The following is a 22,610-nucleotide window of genomic DNA, read 5'->3' on the forward strand; positions in this document are numbered from 1 at the left end:
CCCTTTAAGGGAAACAGTGTATCTTATTTATATTTATATTGTCAACATCTGGTCCCATACCTGGCATAGAAGAGCGTATCTATGCATAAACTAAAACATACCATTAAAATTTAAGAGTCTGAGTTTAATCATACTCAGCAAATCTTTATTCTGAAAGTTCCAAGTTAAGAACCCCTCCTGACAGACTCCGAATATGTTGCCATCAATATTTTACTGCCCAGGAAGGGCTAAATTAGGTGATTTCTACTTGCAAAAAATGTGGCTTTGGAAATCTTTGTTTCTGTGTGACACAGGGCAGCCCACTCTGCTGCCCTTGGAGAGAGAACACCTTAGGAACGTCCACATCCCTGGGAGACAGGCCAACAGCAAGAGCTAACGTTGTAACAGCATAGTTTGCTTTATAAGATTATCACAGGGAACTGAGCATACTAAACACTTTAAGCCTTTTCTCTAATTTATTAATAAAAACATTCAAGGACAGAAACAAATGTGAACTTGGGCAAATCAAAGCAGATGCAGAAAACAAAACGAACAAAAGCCTTTAGACATAATGGCTGGTTCGATAGGATGTGGGGCTGAATTTGGACATCAGGCTTCTATATTCCATGTAAAATGTATCACATGAGATAGGTCCCCAAAAGATGGACCAAATGTAAATTTGGAATTTTCTTTATTTCTTCAGTGTGACCTCTTATCTTAAGCGGGGTATCATAATAAGGTGTTTACTGCAAGGTTTCGAAATGTCAAGACAGACCCTGTAGCATGATAGGACTTGATAAGCCATTTCTTACATGAAGATTTTTGCCAAGAAAGGCTCTGGAACAACCAGCAGCAGTGGAGTTTACAGAGCTCTCTTTTAAATCACAATCAGGACAAGCCATCCTGTTGTTAAAGGCTCTTTCTCCTCCTGATACTCCTAGCACCCTGAGTGGGCCTTGCTCAGCTGGTCAGAGAAGGAGCTAGAATAAAAGCATAACTGAGGGGCTCCTAGAAGGGACTGGGTCTCAGGAGCTCACCCAGCATTCACATCCTCTCTGGACACTCACATCACAGGAGCTCCAAGTGGAAGGCTCTGAACTCTCAAGTCTATGGGTACAGAAGAGTAACAGCACATGACCTGCATTGGGTCCACCCCAGACCTCCACAGATGGAGCATGGCCTTCTTGTTGCTTGAGGCTTTGCTTTGGAGAACTCTTGCTTTTTTTTTTCTTTTCTTTTTTTCCCAACAATTCTATACATTACTCAGTGCTTATCAAGATAGGTGCAATCTCTTCTCCTTTATCTATTTCACCAATCCCCCCACCCCCCTACCCTCTGGCAACCACCAGTTTGTTCTCTCTTTTTTTGAGAGTCTGATTTTTTTTTGCTTGTTTCTTTTTCCTTTCAGTTTTTTGGTTTGTTTTGCTATTGTTTGGTTTTGTTTCTTAAATTTCACATATGACTAAAATCATATGGTATTCGTCTTTCTCTGACTGATTTACTTCATTTAGCATTATACCCTCTAGGTTCATCCATGTTGATGTAAATGGAAAGATCTCATTTAAAAACAATTTTTTAATGTTTATTTATTTTTGAGAGAGGGAGACAGAGCATGAGTGGGGGAGGGGCATAGAGAGAGAGAGAGAGAGAGAGAGAGAGAGAGAATCTGAAGCAGGCTCCAGGCTCTGAGCTGTCAGCACAGAGCTCTACAAGGGGTTTGAACTCACAAACCATGAGATCATGACCTGAGCCAAAATCAAGAGTTAAATGCTTAACTGACTGAGCCACTCAGCTGTTCAGAAATGAGAAATATGGCTGAGAAATATGTCATTGTATGTATATACCACACCTTCTTTATCCATTCATCTGTCAGTGGACACTGGATGCTTCCATATCCTGACCACTCTAAACAATGCTGCAATAAACATAGAAGTGTATAAGTCTCTTTTAATTAGTGTTTTCATTTTCCTTGGGTAAATACCCAGCAGTGGAATCACTGGATCATATGGTATTTTTAGTTTTAATTTTTTGAGGAACGTCCATACCGTTTTCCACAGTGGCTGCACTAGCTTGTATTCCCACCAATAATGCGTGAGGGTTAATTTTTCTCCACATCCTCACCAACACTTGTTATTTCTTGTATTTTTTTTCCATCCATTCTAACAGGTGTAAGATAATATCTTACCATGGTTTTGTTTTGCCTTTTCCTGATAATTAGTGATGTTGAGCATCCTTTCATGTATCTATTGACCATATGTATGTTCCTTTTGGACAAATGTCTATTTGGGTCCTCTGCCCTTTTTTAAATCAGATTATTTTGGAGTTTTTGGTATTGAGTTGTGTAACTTCTTTATATATTTTGGATATTAACCTCTTATTGAATATATCATTGGCAGATATCTTCTTCCATTCAGTAGGTTGCTTTTGATTACTCCATCTTGGCTTATTCATCATTGAGGCCCACATCCTATACATACCCTTAGCCAGCCCATACTTTTTATCTTGTGATCATCATGACTTCCTTTCCCACAGTCCCAGAAGAACTTTGTTCTGTTAGTTGATGTCTCTTCCAGCCTCAGAGGCTGACTCCCACCTCTGAACTGGTCGCAACAAGGTTTGAAACTCATGTGTGGACACCACACTCATCAGTTTCTCTGTTCCTCAGAGCTAGAACCACCCACCAGATTACATACACAGAGGAAACATGATCAACTGATCATGATTTACTGTACCCCACCCATGTCTAAGTTTAGCCCCGATAATAGGATGAGGCTGTCTTGAAGCAGTTCTTCCCACAGCTGACTTGGCAAATGCAGTTCCATTATTCAATTCAAAGTGGTGGGCATGGTTCGGTTTGTGACCTAGTCTATGGGTGTTATAAATTATTTGTTGTAAAAAGGTTTGATTTTGCAGATACTTCAGAGATATCTAGATTGTCTTATTGCATTCTTTCTAATTTCACAAAAGTATGCTAATAATACTCAAATATATGGGCAAAAAAAAAGAATTTGTTCCAACCCTTATCATAGAATGGTAGAATGAGTGTGTTTTTCATTTGGAAATTTCCTTAGGTTTGTGAAAGAAGAAAATAACAATGGGTGGGTTACACAGAAACTTATAAAATATCATATTTTGCTAAAATTATGCTCTACAGATTAGAAATATTCATTATGCTTAGTTTTCCTTCATTGCTTTCAGTATTAGGCTCTATTTTAGGGAAGAAGCAGTGGAGGAGTGACTTTATGTGGTTATTGTTTGTATTTCTATATGAGAAATCACTGTTTTATTTCCAGAAATTCCCTGAATTTTAGAAAGGACATTCAAAGCTACTTAGCCAGAATTTAAACAAGTACATCATCAACATCATTTTGATTGAGGGTGGGAGTGTGTGAGATTGGGAAACGGGGAGGCGGTTATTTTATTTTAATTGCTTGGGTGTGGGAGGATCTGGTTATCAGTTTCCTATGAAATGCACTCCGTGCTGAGGGGTTCTGTGCTCGTCTTAGTCATTAAATCAAGATTCTGTGATTCTCTCATTACTTACACATGAACTTAGTGACTTACAATAACACTTCATGATCCAATCTCAACTTGCTCTTTTCCAGCCGTGACAAGGATAACATCCCTGCTCCTGGGAGCTTGGCAGCACCTTTCCCACGCCAGTGAGTTTGTACTCTGGCCCATTGCAGAAGCAGCAGCTATTGGGTAGCACAGGGTTCTGTAGTAATGGGAGAGAAAGCACAGGGCATGTCAGTTCTCACCCCACCTGCGCAACAAAGGGGATCCTCTGTGTAACTTTTAAGTTGTGCTTTATAGATACTAAGCCCAGAAAAGATGTGTTTAGTCATGCCCAGGGTCATGTGCTGGTAATCATCAAATTTGCAAAAGATGGAAGAAATATGATGGATGCACATGTACATCTTTTTAGATAAGGGACCCAAAACTAAGTTAAACATCGCTGCACGGGTTGAAACAGCCTCCAGAACAGTTTCAATTACGTCCTCTCCAAGCTCTTTCAACCAAACTGTAACTCTTTTTCAACATGACTGTCCATTGTTCTATGTTTAAGTCAAGATTTTAATAACCACTTAATAAAATTCTTTACTTCTGACCATTACCAGAAAGAAAATATTGCTGTCCTAGGATCACTAATATATGTTTAGAGGATGATGCAAAACAGGTTTGTTTATTCGTTTTCCATTTTTCCATCACTGAAGAATCCTTCTCTTGAGTCCTCTCTCTCCTGGTCTTCCTTCATAGTCTTTATGTTCTGCTTTCTTCCTCCAAGATTCCTGGCTCCCAACCCGTTGTCCTATTTACTTTCACAGCCTGTAAAATCTCTGTCCAGTCTATGGAGTCCTGTTTTGTCCTTGGAAGTAGCTTTAGGTTCTTCATAATTAAAATGCACATGACAAAACCTTGTCTTGATAATATTATCCACTATCTTTCATAAACTTTATGTTCTGTACAAATAGTGACCTGATCTCTATTCTCTGATTAATTTAAAAAAGAAAGTTCTTGAGTGAGAGAGTGATGAGGTAGAGAAGAAGAGAGTTATGAGGGAAGAGACAATAGGAGGAAATCCTGTCTTGTGGTATTTGAAACTAGGATATTACCATGACTAAATTCTCATAACATTTTGGATTTTCCACCGTCTTGTTTTCCATCATGGTATCTGCAAGTCAGTGAGGCTCAGCTAATGTAAATAACTTTCATTTTCATTTGTCATTATCCATTTTAAAATGAAGTGTTTAATCTCTAGTAGTAGCTGAATAGGTTGATTCTCTATAAGTTTTCCCCAAAAGGTCTAGTTTATCTTTCAGAAGTAGAACTAACAAATTCTTAGAACTTAAATCAACAACAACTCAAACAACAACTCAAATCAACAAGCAACTTAAATCAACAAAAGTATTTTTTTATTTTGTTTTATTTGTTTTCATGTGAATATATAATACTTTAGAAAAACATCATATGCAACTCAATTAATATGATTCATGGAAGTGTCATTAGAAATTGGCCAATAATCATGCTGAAGTGAAGCAATCTTGGTATTTTGAAAATTGCCAAACATTGTTCTTTTTTTGTTATAATTTATACTCTGCCTCTTTTCCCAGATTAATTGATGAGGGTAAGACTAAAACACACGAGCTAGTGAAGAAAGGACAAAAAGAAAGAAAAGAAGGGAGGATGATAAAAGAATGTAAATACACAGGCCATATAAGCTTACATAGTTGCAAACATCATTAAATTTGGTTCTAAGGCCTCTGTCAGCCAAAGCAAAAAAAAAAAAAAAGTGGGGGGGGGAGACATGGGCTATTACACAGTTCTTATTATTAGATAAGAAGAAACACTAGTTCCTCAGGAAAGCAAATGTATTTTTCTTGTATTAATTTCTCAAGGAAATCACACTGATGGGGCCTCATACAGGAAACACAGTGATGTCATACACAGTATATTCAACTGGAGTTCTTCAGACAAGGATACCACACAGACCCCCCGCCCCTTAAAAATCAAGGACACAAAATTAAAACGCAGCCTAATTAGGCAAATTTCAAGTCCAAATATGATGATTTCTGTGAGTCCAGCTCAAGTGGAAGCATGAATGGAATGCTTAACTTTTAGATATCTCTTTTGTTGAGGCTGGTAAGAGACATTTTAAATGTTACCTTTTCAGCTGGGACGTGAAAGGCCAGTGCTGTGATGAGATGGTTGAAAGCAGATCCATTGTTCTCGGCCAGAGATAGTCACCACAACATACGGGCCTACTACAATGAAGGTGCAGGTGAGCAGTGATTACACTCTTCATTGATGGTTCTCCCACTTCCACACAGAGTTTGGCCCTGTAGGTAAAATTTCTCCTAAAAAGTTATTTCCAGCATATAAAGAATTGAATATGCACCTTTTGCAAACAGGGAAGATTATATACTTGGGACCTACACAGCAGGGATCATGTCCATGGATTTGCAGACTGAGATTGGAACAGCTCGGGAGGACAAAGCATCCTCACCCAGTTCTGCAAACAACTGACTGGTTTCATAATGTGAATTTTGTGATGCGGGATGGCTGGGTCCCATCCAGAGGAAGCCAAGTGTCTATTACATTTGAGGACGTTGGCTGGATTGTGCTTTCCTGAACCCGTCTCCAGAATCTGGGTCTCAGAAGCAACCCTCTTACTGATTAGCACAGTCAACCCACAAAGATTGAAAGTACTTGTTTTTAGGATGTAATGGTAATGTTTAAAATTAAGTTTGAATTTTAGCAGGTTCCTTTCTGTGTCCTTTTCATACACTGTCTTTTTGACCTACATGGGCTTTTCTTTCTTTTTTTTTTTTTTAATTTTTAAATTTTTTTAAGTTTATTTATTTATTTTGAGAGAGAGAGAGACAGCACAGGTGGGGGAAGGGCAGAGAAAGAAGGAGAGACAGAATCTCTGGCAGGTCTATGCTGCCAGCGCAGAGTCTGACACAGGGCTTGAATTCACGAAACCACGAAATCATGACCTGAGCCCAAACCAAGAGTCGGACACTTAACTGACTGAGCCACCCAAACACCCCAGTGGGGTTTTCTTTCTACCCAAAAAGACCTTCCCAAACAGGAACTAGATAGGTAAGGTCCATGTTTATTCAAACATAGTGAGACGAATCTCTTTCAATTTATAAATGATTCACTGATAGGCAATAAATACCTCTTGAGAGAAGGCTAATCAGACATTTCAGTATCTTCAGAGCAACAAAGAATGCTACACAGAATATGACAACTTTTCCAAAAACTCCTAATACCATTTGTTCAATTCAGTCAGTGGGCTGGGAGACATCACTTCAAGAGTAAAATGAAGGAAAAAACAGTTGCTCTTGACATGTCCAGGGTAGCCCTCTTGAGGATGGTTCTAATCAGGCTAGATGAGTAAGTCAGCTTCATGCAAATGCACAATCTAAACATATTTGATGTCTTTTCAAAGGATCCAATTATTGAGTGATATAAAATGTTGCTATGTTTGACCTATTTTTAACTTATATCTTGATGATTTGAAGCTGTTTCCAGATAATCTAGATGTGTATGCTCGACCTACCAGAATGAAAAGAACAAGCATGCACCGATGGCTATATATAATAAAGTAACTAGGATATTGATATATGTAGGTATAACTAAAGAACTGATTATTTGAGTAATATTTTCCCACATTTATCCCATAGAGTGCCATTTAACATTATTAAATTATGTATGCAAATACATTTGGAAGGGAGTATTCCATTTAATTTAACACAGCTCTCCTTAAGGAGAGCAACACGAAAACAGTACAAATTGGCTCCAGGTAAGGCATGAAAACATATCCTGCTGTTCAGGTTTCTGGAGACAATTATTTCCATTCCTAAAAGCACAGAAACAAAATTGATGTTAAAAAGCTATCTAATTGGAGTCTAATGTCCAAGCAAACAATGCATTAGTTGTGTTGGACAGAGTAAAAATCAGCAAACATCTCTATCTCATTGGAAAGTGGATTTGGGATAGGATACAATCTTATTCAGTGGACTGAGGAGCTTGGTGACAGTCTCCAGTTGGGCAGCCAACAATACCTTCTACATCTGCCAAAAATGGCTCTTACTTCTGGGTTCAAAAACCAAAATACTTGAAAATAGAATAAGCACAATACATACATGTGGGAATAATTCAAATAATAATTAGGTAAATTTTGAAATGGTATAACTCAGAAGAGAGAGCTTATGAAATCACAGGCTGGAGGAGTACAATAATGCTGCCTTATTTATTGAAATTCCCAGGAAAGGTGAAATTGATGCTTAAAATACAGTCTCTTTGGTTTGGTCAGCTTCTTCTTTGCCATTGTTCTGAGGGCAGGGTGCTAGAAATACACTCCTCTCCAGATGATCCACCTGGAAACCAGCCTAAGAGAGAGATACATTGATTTGAAAATAAACTGGCTAGGACTGATTAGGTTAGAAAAGTTTCCAGGAGCTGATCCACAATACTGCTATCTAGTAAGCACATTGAATTCTGCTGTATTCCTTATCAAAAGTCAACGTAGAACCATTGTGTGATCAGCCCAGGAAAAGAAAAATCACCCACCTATTTCCCATTGAATTGCATACTGTTTTCATGACATTGATGACTTTTCTACTTAGAATCTTTACTAGTAATGCAAGTATGCTGCCTGCCTGGGCAAAACTCACTATTTTCTTGAGCTCATCATTATTATTGTTGTATATGATTTGTCTTTGAAGGGATCCCCATAGAAGGGGCTGGGAATCTTGGGGAGGATAATCTCTTCAACTATTGATATCACTTAGTCTGAAACATATAGAGACAAACTGCCCACTTGAGGAAAGAGGACAGCAAGCACCCTACCTCTGTTCTATCTTAGACTTTGGTTGCATTTGAAGCAAATACAGAAAAACTGGGATTTTCTGAGTTCGTCCTTCCCTCTTTGGCAATAAAAGGTGGGAGATAAAGTCCAACCTAGCAGAAGCCAAAGCCAGGGAGTGGAGTGACTGATAACAAAGAAGAAAAGCAAGAAAGACATGACAGAGTCCTGAAAGCATCACAGAGTCCTCAGTGAGGGAGTCTTTGGTCACACTCCCTCACTCTTCTTGGAGGGCAGGATGGGTTTCTGTGCGTGAACCCATTTGCCTCAGAGCCTTCACTTGGAGAGTGTCCATGTGTAGACAAGAAGATTAGCCTTCTAAAGACTATTAACTTGGACTTGGTAAACTTTTTTGCAGTTTGAAACCATTCAAGTTTATCCAAGTATTTCTAAGTATATTGAATCAACTATGGAATTTAAAGTGACCTGCTATGGGTGGGGAAGGGAAGAATTAACATACAGTTGCAGTCAATCATAATAGTGTTATTTCATAGTATCATCTGTGTGTACACAACATTTTTTCCCCTTAAGAGTATATCCCAATCTTTCAAGAATGAACATTTGCCTTAAAAAATCTTCATGGTAATACTTTTCAGATCTGTCTGTTCAGATAAGTTTTCATATCACCAGTGACGTCTGGGTTTACTGTTGAACACCCACTACAACACATATATATGTTTCTGGACTGATGCATTAAAGTTCTGGAAGAGAAGTAATGTGCCGGTATGCTAAGATATATTAAAAGAAACATAAGATGACATGAATACTAAATGTTTTATTTGAAAAAAGAAAAAAAAAAAGAAAATGTCTACAGGCGTGAGAAAGATTGGAAGAAGCACAAGTGAAAAAGACACTCCAAATTTTTCCAAAATGATGTGCCATAGATTTGTAATGTTTCTCTTTAAAAATATATGTTTAGTGCAGGTCTCTGAATTTCTAACATCTTTTAGATTCATGGGGCACTTGAAAGTATTTACAGTATCTGGAATGGTTATATATTGTGCAAGACCTACTCTGGTTTCAAATGTTCTTGTTTGGACTTGGAAGCAAAATGCAGCAGCCTTCTAATGGCACTAATGGGACTCTCTTTGCACTAATGGGACTGATGTCATTTATGTTCACTGAGTGCTGTTAAGAATAAACCTGTATGAGAACAAAAGACTAACGTGAACACAAGATATATATTTGTCAAGTCTCATCTTCCAAAAAAATTGCAGAAACCACCATGAGAAACAACTTCGAAGCATGGGATGCAAATGAGGTGCTATGTCTTTTGTGGGTAGTTGTTTGTTTCCACTTCACAAAGAGCTCAGAATCTTATGATCATCATCAGCAGTTGGGCAATGTAGCATCAAAGGTTTTTTGGGGAGCAGGGTTATTGCTATATTCGACACTAAATCTGTTTGTGGGTTACATTCCAGTGCAAGTGACATGAATCATGGAATGATGGAGAAAGTCATCTATTAAATGTTGCATTAGTGATCTATCTTGCAATTACTTTGGAACACTATCATGGGTCGCAGTTTTTTTTTTTTTAAAGAGATAGCTGTGCTTGTATTTTCATGTATAGAAGAAATGGCATGACTAAAACAAATACATTATTGACCTGTAAAAATTATTTTCTGTTTGGCATTCATCTACTTGTGCAATGACACAGTACATGAGGAGAAACTTCGAGACATCCATGACATTTCTTTGTAGAAGCCAACCAGTCTAAGGGTATGCCTTGTGTTTTGCCAAACACATAATGAGAGAGCATCAGTCATTTCTTCACTCTCTTCAAAATGGCAATAGAAGCTTCACTAGCTAAAGAAGAGACTGTCTTGCTGCATACTGGATAGGATAAAGGGCCAACCATTCCTGCTGATATTCTTTATGGTTTCACCAAGAAAATGTGACTGAACTTGAGGCTCTACACGAGCAATAAGTGAAGGCTAATGCAGAGTTGTAAACTGCCTACTTGAACAGTGTCAACATCGTTCAAGACAGAGAGGTCCTTGGCAAAGGCTGGTAAATGGGCATTTGAGGAACTCTCTTTCAGTAATTAGTGGAATAGTAACTTTATTGAGCAGAAAGTTCAGTGTCCACACATGGCAAACAATATAGGCTTTATAAATGAGCTTAAGAAAATCATTAACAAACAGCATAGAGAAAAATAACAAAAAAATAGCAACAACAACAAATTCCGTAGAGGGGGTAGATCTGATTTCCAGACTTGTACATTATATTATTTAAAAAGTTAAGTTTTCAACAACAACAAAAAATAACACATGCAAAGAAGTAAAACAATACAGCTCACCCACAGGAACAAAAGCAGTCAGTGGAACTCGTGAGAAAGCTGAGACACTGAACTTTACTAGAAAAAGACTTTAAATCAGATAATTTAAATATGTCCTTACAGCTTAAAAAAATGTCTAAAAAAAAGTATAAGAATTATGCCTCATCAATTATAGAATATCAATGAAGATAGAAATTACAAAAATAACCAAATAGAAATTCTGGAGTTGAACAGTACAATAACTGAAAGGAAAAATTTACCAGAAGGGAACAGCAACAAATTTGAGCCAGTATCAGGAAGAATTAGCAAGCTTGAAGGTAGTTTAGCTGAGATATCAAATCTGAAAAATAGAAAGAGTGAAGAAAAATGAATTGAGTCTCAGAGACCTATGGGATTCAATCAAGAGTACAAATATACATATAATGGGAATCTCAGACGGAGAGGAGTGAAAGAAATGAACAGAAAGAATATTTGAAGATATAATGTATGAAAACTTTACAAATTTGATGCAAAATATTGATCTACACATTGGAATTGTGTAGATCTACACAATCTACACATGGAATTTCTTGATTCCAAATAGGATAAATTCAAAGAGATCCTGATCAAAACATGATAATCAAATTGGTAAAAGACAAATACAAAAAGAGAATCTTGAAAGCAGCAAGAGAGAAGCAGTTTATCACATATAGGAAAGGATCATCAATAATATTAATAGCTAATTTCTCATAAAAAACCATGAAGACCAGAAGACATTGGGATAACATTCTCAAAGTACAGAAAGAAAATGAGAATTTTATATCTAGCAGTTTTTGTTCTTAAAAATATTAAAGAAGAAATGAAGACATTTCCAGAAAAACAAAACTAAAAGAATGTGTCACTAGCAAACCTGTCCTATAAGAAATACTAAATGGAGCTCTTTAGGATGAAATAAAAGGACACTAGAGAGTAATTCAAATCCACATGAAGAAATAAAGAATGCTAGTAAGGATAAGCCCACAGATGAATATAAAAGATAGTACAAATGTATTTTTTATTTATAACACTTTTTTCTCTTTTCTGATTAAAAAATTACATAAAGCTATAATTATAAGTCTTTATTCATGACCATATGATATATACAGATTTAATTTTATGAAAATAATAAGAAAAGGAGGGGGAAGAAGGAAAGTTTTTTACACTGTTTGAATTAGTTGGTATTTATCCAAATGAGATTGTTATAAATTAAACTGTTAGTTGTAATCCCCAGGGTAACCACTGAGACAATAATTAAAAAAAAAAATAGTGAAAGAAAGGACAAGGGAATTAAAATGATACATTGAACAATGTTTAACACAAAAGAAGGCATAATGGAGAAATAGAGAATCCAAAAGATATCAGAGTATAAAAACAAAAAGCAAAACAGCAGATGTACCTTATTGACAATTACATTAAATATAAATGGATTAATCACTCAAATCAAAGAGCAAAGATTTGAAAAAGAAAAAAGTCCAACTATATGCTGTCTACAAAACACATTTTAGATTTATGACACAAATTAACTGAAAGTGAAAGGATGGAAAAAGATATACTAGCCAAACAGTAATCAAAGGAGAGCTATAATAAATATACTAATAACAGAAAAAATAATCTTTACGACAAAATTGCTGCTAGAGACAAATAGTGAAATTTTATAATGATAAAAGGGTCAATTTATCAAGAAGGCGTAACAATTATAAACACACATATACCTAATATCAGAGCCCTACAATACATGAAGCAAAAACTAACAGACCTGACAGGAAAAACCTACAAATCAACAGTAATGATTGGGGACTTTAATATAGCTCTGTCAATAATGATTAGAACAACTACAAAGAATAATTAGGAAATAGAAGATTTTATAACACTATAAACTGACTAGACCAACAGACATCTATAGACTCCACCTAACAACAGAAGAAAACATATTACTCTGAATTGTACATAGAAAATTATCCAGGACAGATGATGTTAGGCCATAACCGGAGTATCAAAAATGTAAAAAAATTGAAATTGTACAAAATATTAACATTCCATACAGTGATATAAAATTATAAATCAATAACAGAAGAAAATTTGGAATATGTATAAGTATGTGGAAATAAAACTGTTAAATGACCCATAGGTCAAAAAGGAAATCACAGAGGAAATTAGAAAATACTTTGAGATGAATAAAAACAAAAATACAGGCTCCCAGATATGGAATGTATAAGTCACAGGAATAAAAGGCACAGCATACAGAATATAGTCAACGATATTATAATAACGTTGTATGGTGACAGATGGTAGCTACACTTGTGGTGAGCACAGCAAAACATATAGAGAAATTACTATGTTGTATACCTGAAACTAATGTAACATTGTGTGTCAACTAAAAAAAAAAATTTAATACAACATGTCAAAATACGAGGAGCAGCTAAAGCAGTATAGGAAGGAAATTTATGGATTTAAGATACACATATTAAAAAGGAAGAAATTCTCACATTAATAGTTTCTTAAGAAACTAGGAAAAGAAGCACAAACTAAATGAAAGCAAGAAAGAGAAAAAATATATATAGATTAGAAACTAAATAAATGAAACAGAGAATAGAAGAACAGAGAAAACCAATAAAACCAAAAGTTTATTCTTTCAAAAAGATCAACAGTGATCAACAATAATTATTGTTGATCAATAAGATCAAACAGATCATATTGATCTTATTGATCAAAAAGATCAACAATAATAAACTTCTGGCTAGACTGAACAATAATAAAAGAAAAGTCTCAAATTATTAAAATCAGGACTGAAGGAAGACACATTAATACTGATCTTCAAAAAATAAAAAAAGGCTTTTAAGGGAGCACTATAAACAATTGTAAATCAACGTTTAAGATAACTTAGATGAAGTGGACAAATTCCTCAAAATATGCAAACTACCAAAACTGGGTCAAGAAGAAAGAGAACATCTGACTGGACCTATAGCAAGTTAGGAGATTGAATTAGTAATAAAAACTTACCACAAAGAAAAGCCCAGGCACAAATTGCTTCAGTAGTGAATTCTACCAAAGACTTGAAGAATTATTAACAATACTTCACAAACCCTTTGAAAAAATAGACAACTTATTCCATAAAGCCAGCATTCCTGTTTCCAAAATCATCACTAGAAAGGAAAACTACACACTAGTAGCATCCCTCACAAATATAGATGCAAAATTGTTAAACAAAATATCAGTAACCCCAATGCAGCGGCATGTAGAATGAATTATATACATCATGACCAAGTGGAATTTAGCCCAAGAATGGAAGGTTGGTTTAAACATACAGAATTTAGTCCATGTAATGTACCATGTGAATGAAATACAGGGCAAAACATACAACCATCTCAATAGTAAAAGCATTTGACAAAACTATTATCTTCTATGAAAAAAAAATACTCAACTAAGAATCGAAATGAAGTCCTTACCCTAAAAAATGGCACCTATGAAAAAAATCACAGATAACACCATACTTATAAAAGACTGAAAGTTTGCCTGCTAATCTCAGGATTAAGGAAGAATGTCTGCTTTTATCCCTTCTATTCAACATTGTACCAGAGATTCTAGTCAGGGAAGTTAGGCAAATGAAATAAATAAAAGACATCTAGATTGGAAAGGAAGAAATAAAACTATTTTTCTTTGCATACGACACAGTCTTTTGTATAGAAACCCTATGGAATCCACAAACACACAAAAAGGACTAGTGCTTATTAGCATTAGTTTAGCAAGGTTGCAAGACATAGGATCATATACAAAATTGACCATATTTCTGTACATTATTTTCCTGTCACAAAATATGTTTCCCACATAGAGAGTTGGCACAAGATCTCCTCAGCCACAACGTCTAAACAATTATACATTCGGACACTGTAGGAACATTCAAGTTTGCAAGAGACCCAGAAGCTCTATTAAAATGAATCAGTCTTCACTACTTGAAATTGAGCTCAAAATAATATTTGGTTTTGAGAGAAAGACAAAAACACCACAAACAAATAAAAAACAAACAGACAACAACAAGAAAAATAGTGTATTAGCCTACTTAGGCTGTCATAACAAAATATCACAGACTGTGGCTTAAACAACAGAAATGTATTTCTCACAGTTCTAAAATCCATTCAATTCAAGATCAAGGTGCCAAGTGAGTCACTTCGTAAGTGAGAGCTCTCTTCCTGGCTTGTATATGGTCACCTTCTCACTTGTTCTCACACAGTAGAGAGAAAACCATCAAGTTTTCTGGTGTCTATTATTACAAGGGCCCTAATCTCATCATGAGGGCTCTACCCTCTGACCTCATCTAACTCTATCTCCCACATGCCCCATCTCCAGATGCCATCCACATTGAGGGTGAGGACTTCAACACATGAATTTAGGGAGTCACAAACATTTAGTACATACCACAAAACAAACTACTTGAATCTAGAAAGTCTCTGATTACCTTTATCTGATGTTTTCATCGATTTTTTAATGTTTATTTATTTATTTATTTATTTATTTATTTATTTATTTATTTTTTTTAAATTTAATGTTTATTTTTGAGACAGAGAGAGAGACAGAGTGTGAGCAGGGGAGGGGCAGAGAGAGAGGGAGACACAGAATCCGAAACAGGCTCCAGGCTCCGAGCTGTCCGCACAGAGCCCGACGTGGGGCTCGAACTCACGAACTGTGAGATCATGACCTGAGCTGAAGTCGGCCGCTCAACCGACTGAGCCACCCAGGTGCCCCTTAATGTTTATTTATTTGGGCGGTGAGGGGAAGAGACAGTAGGAGAGAGAAAATCTCAAATAGACTCCATGCTGTAAGTGCAGAACCCAACATAGGCTCAATGCCACAAACTGCCAGATCATGACCTGAGCTGAAATCAAGAGTCAGACGCTCAACCAACTGAAACACTTAGGCACCCCTATTTTTTTTTTCTTTAGCATCCTTCTGGTTTCCATCAGCAATTTCAGGAAATTACCTGATCTAGAATCCACGAAGAGCCCATTTCTCCTTGAGGGAAGGAATTTTGTGGATGTTTGGCTGAGTAAAATCAAACAGTCCAAGACAAAGAAAAAAAATGATTGAATTCTGAAGAGCTCTTTTCTGTTTTCCCTTATAAACTAAGGTTCAAGATGCCCCCTATTATTGAAATATTGAGTAACATTCATGGTCCTGTTTAGAAAGTATCAAACTGTATTAGGAAGTATTTACTCAGTGTCAGTAATACTCCATTAGCAGAATGAGCAGTGGAATGGGAAATTTCAAATGACCATTCATCAAATGTTTATTTTGTTAGGCTTGACATAAATTTTGTACATCAAGTAAAACACCAAAGGTGCACTATGAAGATGTCATTTTAGAGGGGATAAGAAACTGTCCAGTTTCCTTATCTTGACATCTAGTTCAGCCACTTCCTCCTCCTTACTCTGAAGTGGAGTTTCTCCAGTCTTTTACAAAGCACAAGCCCAAAAGAGCTGTCCTTTGCGAATGAGTGTATTTTGGGGCTCTCGGTAAGGGAATTTGTAGAATAGAGACTGGTAGCATTTCTTATAAATGGTGCTGATATCTCAAAAAAGTTGAAACCATGAGATGGTTTGTCACAATAGTTATCTCTGGGAAGGTATGCAGATAACTGATGGAGGTGAACGCATTGTAATTGCATTCTATTGAGCGTAGAGCAAGTCAGATAAGACATTCCCTGAAGGGATTCAAGTTGAAGATGTCATGCAGAAACCAGTCTTTACATGCAGGGAATACCATGCCGGCTCATCCTCTAAGTCAAGAATCCGTGCTCAGTGTGAATGTTGGCATTTGGCTACTATCAGAAAGCTTTAAAAGTCCAATAAGAGCAAAAAGGCAAGATTCACTCAAGAAACAGTAAAATTATTCTAAGAGAAAAATCAAGAGCTCCCTCTTATAACCTGGAGACATCACTAATCTTTGCAAACCGTGGCCTGCTATAGTTCTCTTCCTTCTAGAAACACAGACCACAAAGAGTTCTGAGCATAGACACTCAACTTAGAGAAACTTGCATATGGTGCATTAGGAGCCATATACATGAATCTTCATAGAAGCATAATATCCATGTGACTGGAGAATGGATAACTAAATTATGGCATGACAATAGCATAATATATAGTGTTAAAAATAAGTGTGTTACAGTTGTGAACAACAATATGAAAGCATCTTAGAATCTGCAAGGGAAAAAAGTTCATCTTGACTTTACGGAAGTATTGATGATACAGAATTACTAATTAACAGGCACCCTCTATGTTTCCTTCTACTGTTCTCACCACCTAAATAGATTAAGAATTTCTTGGGCATGTGGACTGTATTTTATGCAATGTTATATAATCAAGCCCCAGAAGTGGTCCTCCCTGTTAAAGTGTGCCCTGTAATGAGTACCTAGCTAAAGCAGAGAGCTGTGGTCCTTGGACCCAGGATGATGGCTAATGGGCTAATCCTCCAATCTACTGGGCAATTTTCCTGTACAGTTTAACCATAGAAAATGGAAAGAGCTAAGCTACCTAAGTTGAAGGCCAACTGAGGAAGTTCATCACCAGCAGGGAAAAATCTCTATTCATGGTTCAGAGGGATCAAATTCTGTGGCCTTAAGAATGACTCAACATTGAAGGAGTGAAGTCTGGAGGAGTGACAAGGACTCAGAGGTGTAGAGAAGATAACTCATAATAGGATCTGCAACACCAAGGATGCAGGCAACAATGGCCTGGAGAAAATGGCAGATTTAGAGAATAGATTGGTGTTCCCAGAGAAGACCTTTGGCCAACCAATGCTTGTTCCTTGGAGAAGGGCCAGTTGAGGGGCCTGTGTATTTTTTCTCAAGTTAGAATTTATGCTATTTTCTGCCTCTTTAGAGTAAAGTAAAACTACAGGCATCATTTGCATTAATGATTGTCACTTACTGAGTGATAACTCTGTAAGTACTTCATGTGTGGATGTGCTCTGAATGAATGAATGAACGATGCAAAAACTTGGTTAATTATTATCAATGACCAAACTGAAATCACTATTTGACTTAGACTTCTAGTCAAACCTTCTTATGACCCTGGTTTTCTGATTCTCAAAGGGTATTTTTCGGACCAAATATCTCCTGGATATAGTATCTTCAACATACAAAGCAGACAATTCTGGACATCTTTTGGCACTCACTTTTTGCCAAGCAAGTATGATTTTTAAAACCAGGCAAGGGACCAGGGGTTATGAGTTCCTAGATGAAAGCTCCACAGAATGCATACTCTGGATAGAACATTACTCATCTTTCTTCTCCTTCTTCACACTTAAAGGCTAAGGGATCTCCTTCAACTCCTATCTATCATAGAGAGGCTCCAACTGAATCTCAAATGTGTTTGCCATGACATCTACCTTCTGACCCCAGTTCAGCTTTCTAACCTTCCCAGGAGCATGGATGGAATGTCCTTGCACCAGTGTGCCTGCTCTGTGTCTGTCTAGTAGCCAAGAGCTGGGCACTTTCAAGACAGCTCAGGGGCCAGATCTCTCACTGGTAATTATCGATGTTGTCACTGCTCGTGTAAAGCAGCCAAAGAGCAGCAACTACCACTGGGTACAGAGAGAAAAGATAGAGGTCTATAAAGAAACTTGTTTGGGGCAAGTCAGCTACTTGTGACATTTACTACCAGGTAAATTCCATTCACCATTATCATAAAGTTACTAACTCCAATTTGAGGCAAGGGCCAAGGGCACCTGATTATTAACTCAGAGCTTACTAGGTGTGTCATTGAATATAGATCATTTTTGGATGAAATTAAATATACTGGTGGGTATTTTTCCAGAGAAGAGACCATCGTAGTGGATGTGTATACTCAGAGGGGAAAGCCAGTGTTTTGTTGCTTCCTTTCAAGCACACATATGATTTCAGTTTTGCCCAAGGCTGCTGTCTTGGGCTCCTTGCCGAGGACCAAGAACCCTGCCCCATGAGTCAGGGTCTATCTCCTGAGGCATGAACTCTAAAGTGGTTGGCAAGAGCCACCTGATGGAGAACAAAGGTGATTTTTTGTTTGTTTGTTTTTTTGCTTTCAAAAGTGCCCAAATCTTAGCAGGCACAATCAAAGGGCTGAAGGGTTTACTCTCTACTCTTCCTAACAATCAGGCATTCACAGGATTCCTGTGAATCAGGGCTGGACTCTGGTGTCTCATCCACCCGGGAGACCAGATGGGATGTCTTCTCCCCTGGTCAATTCTAAAGAAACACGGGAGTAAGTGGTAATCATTTTACTAAGCCCAGAAGGGTCCCTGGGAGACCAATGCAAAGTCCAATTCAGAGAAACACCTGTCTTTATTATCAATGAGCCTCTCACCCTTAAAATCCTGGCAAAAAATCAAGTGTCTCCCCTCACAGTATGGACAACCCTGAGGAAACATTCCAGGTGATAAGAATTTTTTTCTTTTTAACGTATCTGAGCTGATATAGGAATACTTTGAATCTGCGGATTAACTGACTCTAATATGATTTATATTAATATTATGGCTATATGCAACTTTTCCAGGTGGGAGTGAAAAAGATGGAGATATCTTATTTTCATGTTCTAAATAAGAGGCTGGACCTGCCACCTCCTTCTTGTGACATTGTCCTTTTCTCCAGTTTGGGGTCTTCCCTCACATGATAAACACATACACAAGCACACAACACAGAATTCTTCAAAGCACGATGGAAACCTCACTTTCCAGCTGGAGCCCCTGAGAGACAGGAAGGTACACCTACCACTCCCAGAAGCTTGTAGTTTTGGAACCAGTAAAGGCCTCCGTAGAAGTCTGGGAAATGCCAAGGCATCTGCTGATGCTACTCCTGACTGGGCCCTTATTTGCCATTGGAGAAAGTCCATAACCTTATGTGGCTATGGCAGCCATTCTTGGAGGTGAAGAGGTTGCTGCCTAAACCAAACTGGGTCTCCCAGAGCATCCCCCTCTCCCTTAGGCCTTGAACCTGAGCCAAACCTCAGAACAACTACACCCCTCAACCCCAGCAGAAGGCCCCACCTACCCCTGCCTCTCTTCAGCTCCATTGATACTCTGTTTCAGAGACCTTGCAAGTCCCCTTCACCAGGACCTTTCCATCCAGACGACTTTCAACAAAACTTTGAGCTTTGAAAACACAGGATTCAGGGATATGAGTCTCCCTGCTTTTAGGAGGTCTCTGTTGTCCATGTTGCACATGGACAACATGTTTTTGTCCCTCTGCTCTTCCTAACAATATCTTCTCTTGTGAAAAAGAAGATCTTACCCTCTGCTCTTTACCCTCTGCTCTTCCTAACAATATCTTCTCTTGTGAAAAAAGAGAAGATATTTCTCTTTTTATCCTCTGCTCTTCCTAACAATATCTTCTCTTGTGAAAAAAAATAAACAAAAATAAAAATTTCACCTTGCCCACACCTTCTAAAGTGAGTCTTGCAACATATTTTCTGTTTATGTTAGTGCGTTTCCATCTATCTCTCTAGAGCACTGGCAAATGTGGAAGTTGTTAGTAATGTTCAACCTACAATGGGATATATGGGCACAGAGGCTGGACCCAAGGTCATCCAACCCAGGGTCATAACCCAGGGGGTCAACACCAACCTGCCTACTTCTAGCCTGGGCTCTTTCTTCAAAGGGTGCTCAGAACAGAGGTACAACAAGACTACAATTTAATAGCCATCCAAAGAAATGGGTTTTGCATTACTTTTTTTTTTTTAATCTCCTTACAAAACTTTCAGATAACAAAGGTATTAAGTCCTTAAGTCTTAAAGCCGCTTATCTTTTATTTACCTCTTGGCCACATCCTCTCACACTATTTCTCCTTCTGTGTCTGATAAGATCTAAAAAGAAGCTACCCTTTCTCTTTCATCTGGGAATACAAGGACATCCTTAGACCAAACAGAAGATTTGCCAGCTAACAGTTTGGGATGATAATTTTCTTGCAGGGCAAAAATGGTGGAGGAGAAAGAAGAAACCAAACCAACCAACAAGCCAATTAAGGACAAGAAAAGCAAAGCACAATTCATTTTTAAGTATCTGACATAACCACCTGCAGACAGGAAGTTGCTGCCGGATGGGCTGCATGAGAATGCATCCTTCTGGCCATTCCTAGAGGAAAAGTCCTATCCTCTCCTTCAGCCCTTTCTGTTGTCAATATCAGCAGGTAGAGGGCAGGTGGCAACAAATGTTGAACTTTCCAAGGCTTCTCATGACGTTGGTTAATCTCATTCACAGTTACCATTTGTCCTGTGCATGGTGTATTTTCCTCACAGATGAGACCCAATCAAAGAAAGAAATATTTGCCACAGCATGGTATATGCCAGATATGGGCACTTAGAAAATAAGAGTGACCAGCACACCATTCTTTCCCCAGAGAAAAATAACAGTCTAGCAGATGTGCTAGACATATAAACAATTTTAATACTAGGTCATAGTAGATGAATTATAATGTATAGGAGAATGAGCACATACAGGGGCCTTTAGCCCAGTAGAGGAGGTGGGAAAAGGTAGTCAAGGAAAACTTCCCAGAGAAGGTGCTCCTAGGCTAAGTTATAAAGAACAAATAGGACACTATAAGAAAAACTATGGATGAAGAAAGAGAAAATAATGGTCAGCAAGATGTGTTCTGGGAATTAGAGATGATGCTAGAACAAAAAAGGTGCAGAGGGGCTGATAGAAGAACTATGGGAGATGAGCTCAGAGAATCGGGGTAAATCAGGTTGTGGAGTGCCTGGATGCATTCATAGGTATAATTCATAGGTGAGTAACACAACAGGGAGTCACTGAAAGGTTTTGCACAAGGAAGTGAGATGGTCAGATCGAACCTTCTAGCAGCAATCTGGAAAATGAATTTGGGGGAATGGATGACGGAGAAGGAGAAAACTGGGACAAGAAGGCCTGTCAATCAGTTATTATAATATGTATGGCTAAGAGACCCTAAAAACTAAATTAAAAACGCCTAGGGATGGGATTATTTGTGAGGTAACATTTATATGCCTTTCTGAGTGATTAAATGGAAAGTGGAGGAGAGAGAGGATTCAAAAGTAACTTTCAGGTGTCTGACTGGAGTGACTTGGTTCACAATGGCACCAACAAATAACATGGAGAATATGGGAGGAAGCTTACTTTGAGAGAAATAAGGGTGTTAGGCTGGTTGAGTTTGAAGTGCCTGCGGGGCATCCAGGTGGGGATGTCTAGTAGGCGTTGGGTGGGCATATGAGTATGGAGCTTGAAGAGAGGTCATGGTTACAGAAATAAACGTGTGAGTCATCTATACCTAAAAGATGGGTAAATGTACATGACTCAATGAGCTCTTTCAGGAATGAGGAGAGAGGAAAGACAAAACTCTGGAAAACCCCAACAGTTAAAGTGGGTGGCTCTCCATTCCTGTGAAGTAAATCAGAGTGTTTAGGATAACCTTTTTCCCATCATCACTTTTGAGGGGATTTTTTTATTTGCACCTGATCTTTCAGCCAGTGGCAAACATTTGAATCAAACAATGGTATAATAGATTAAGCATTACCTCTCTTTGTGAGAGTTAGACTCTAAGGGACTCTGGCTGCTTTGGTGTTTTAATACCAAGGAATGAACCACTAAGAATGAAATTTCAGGCATAAGCAAAGATTGTTGAAGCCAGGACAGACATCATGGAGTTCATTTTCTCTTTTTTCCATTCTGGTTCCATCTTTTTATTCCAATCATCACCATGCAGGATTCTGGTCTCATTCAGTGGATGCTATGCATTTCACCCTGGAGAATAGCTATAAGATCTGACAAATGAAAATGTCTCTAAAACAAGTAAATTATCCTCATGCAAATTTGAGGCTCCTCATGTAAGTATAGCCTCATTGCTTTAATAGTCTAATAGAGTTTCCATATTTTCCCCTTTCTCACTAAAGATCTCAGGGGGCAGGGTATGTGGTAAAAACTATTTTTTCCCCACCAATTTCATCCTCCTCTCTCCAGGCTCAT

The 22,610-nt window shown here is 37.7% G+C and overlaps 1 long non-coding RNA gene across 1 annotated transcript in view; it reads left to right on the forward strand.

Moving 5' to 3' along the window:
• Nucleotides 1–22,610, forward strand: part of LOC123383829 — a 43,578-nt gene that overhangs the window by 14,089 nt on the left and 6,879 nt on the right. Inside the window, exons 3-4 of the long non-coding RNA XR_006594083.1 lie at nucleotides 5,654–5,761; nucleotides 22,351–22,471. This is a non-coding gene — a long non-coding RNA (uncharacterized LOC123383829). The remainder of the gene's footprint in view (nucleotides 1–5,653; nucleotides 5,762–22,350; nucleotides 22,472–22,610) is intronic.

This window comes from Felis catus, chromosome A2 (genome assembly GCF_018350175.1).
Source record: "Felis catus isolate Fca126 chromosome A2, F.catus_Fca126_mat1.0, whole genome shotgun sequence".
NCBI classification, from domain to species: domain Eukaryota; kingdom Metazoa; phylum Chordata; class Mammalia; order Carnivora; family Felidae; genus Felis; species Felis catus.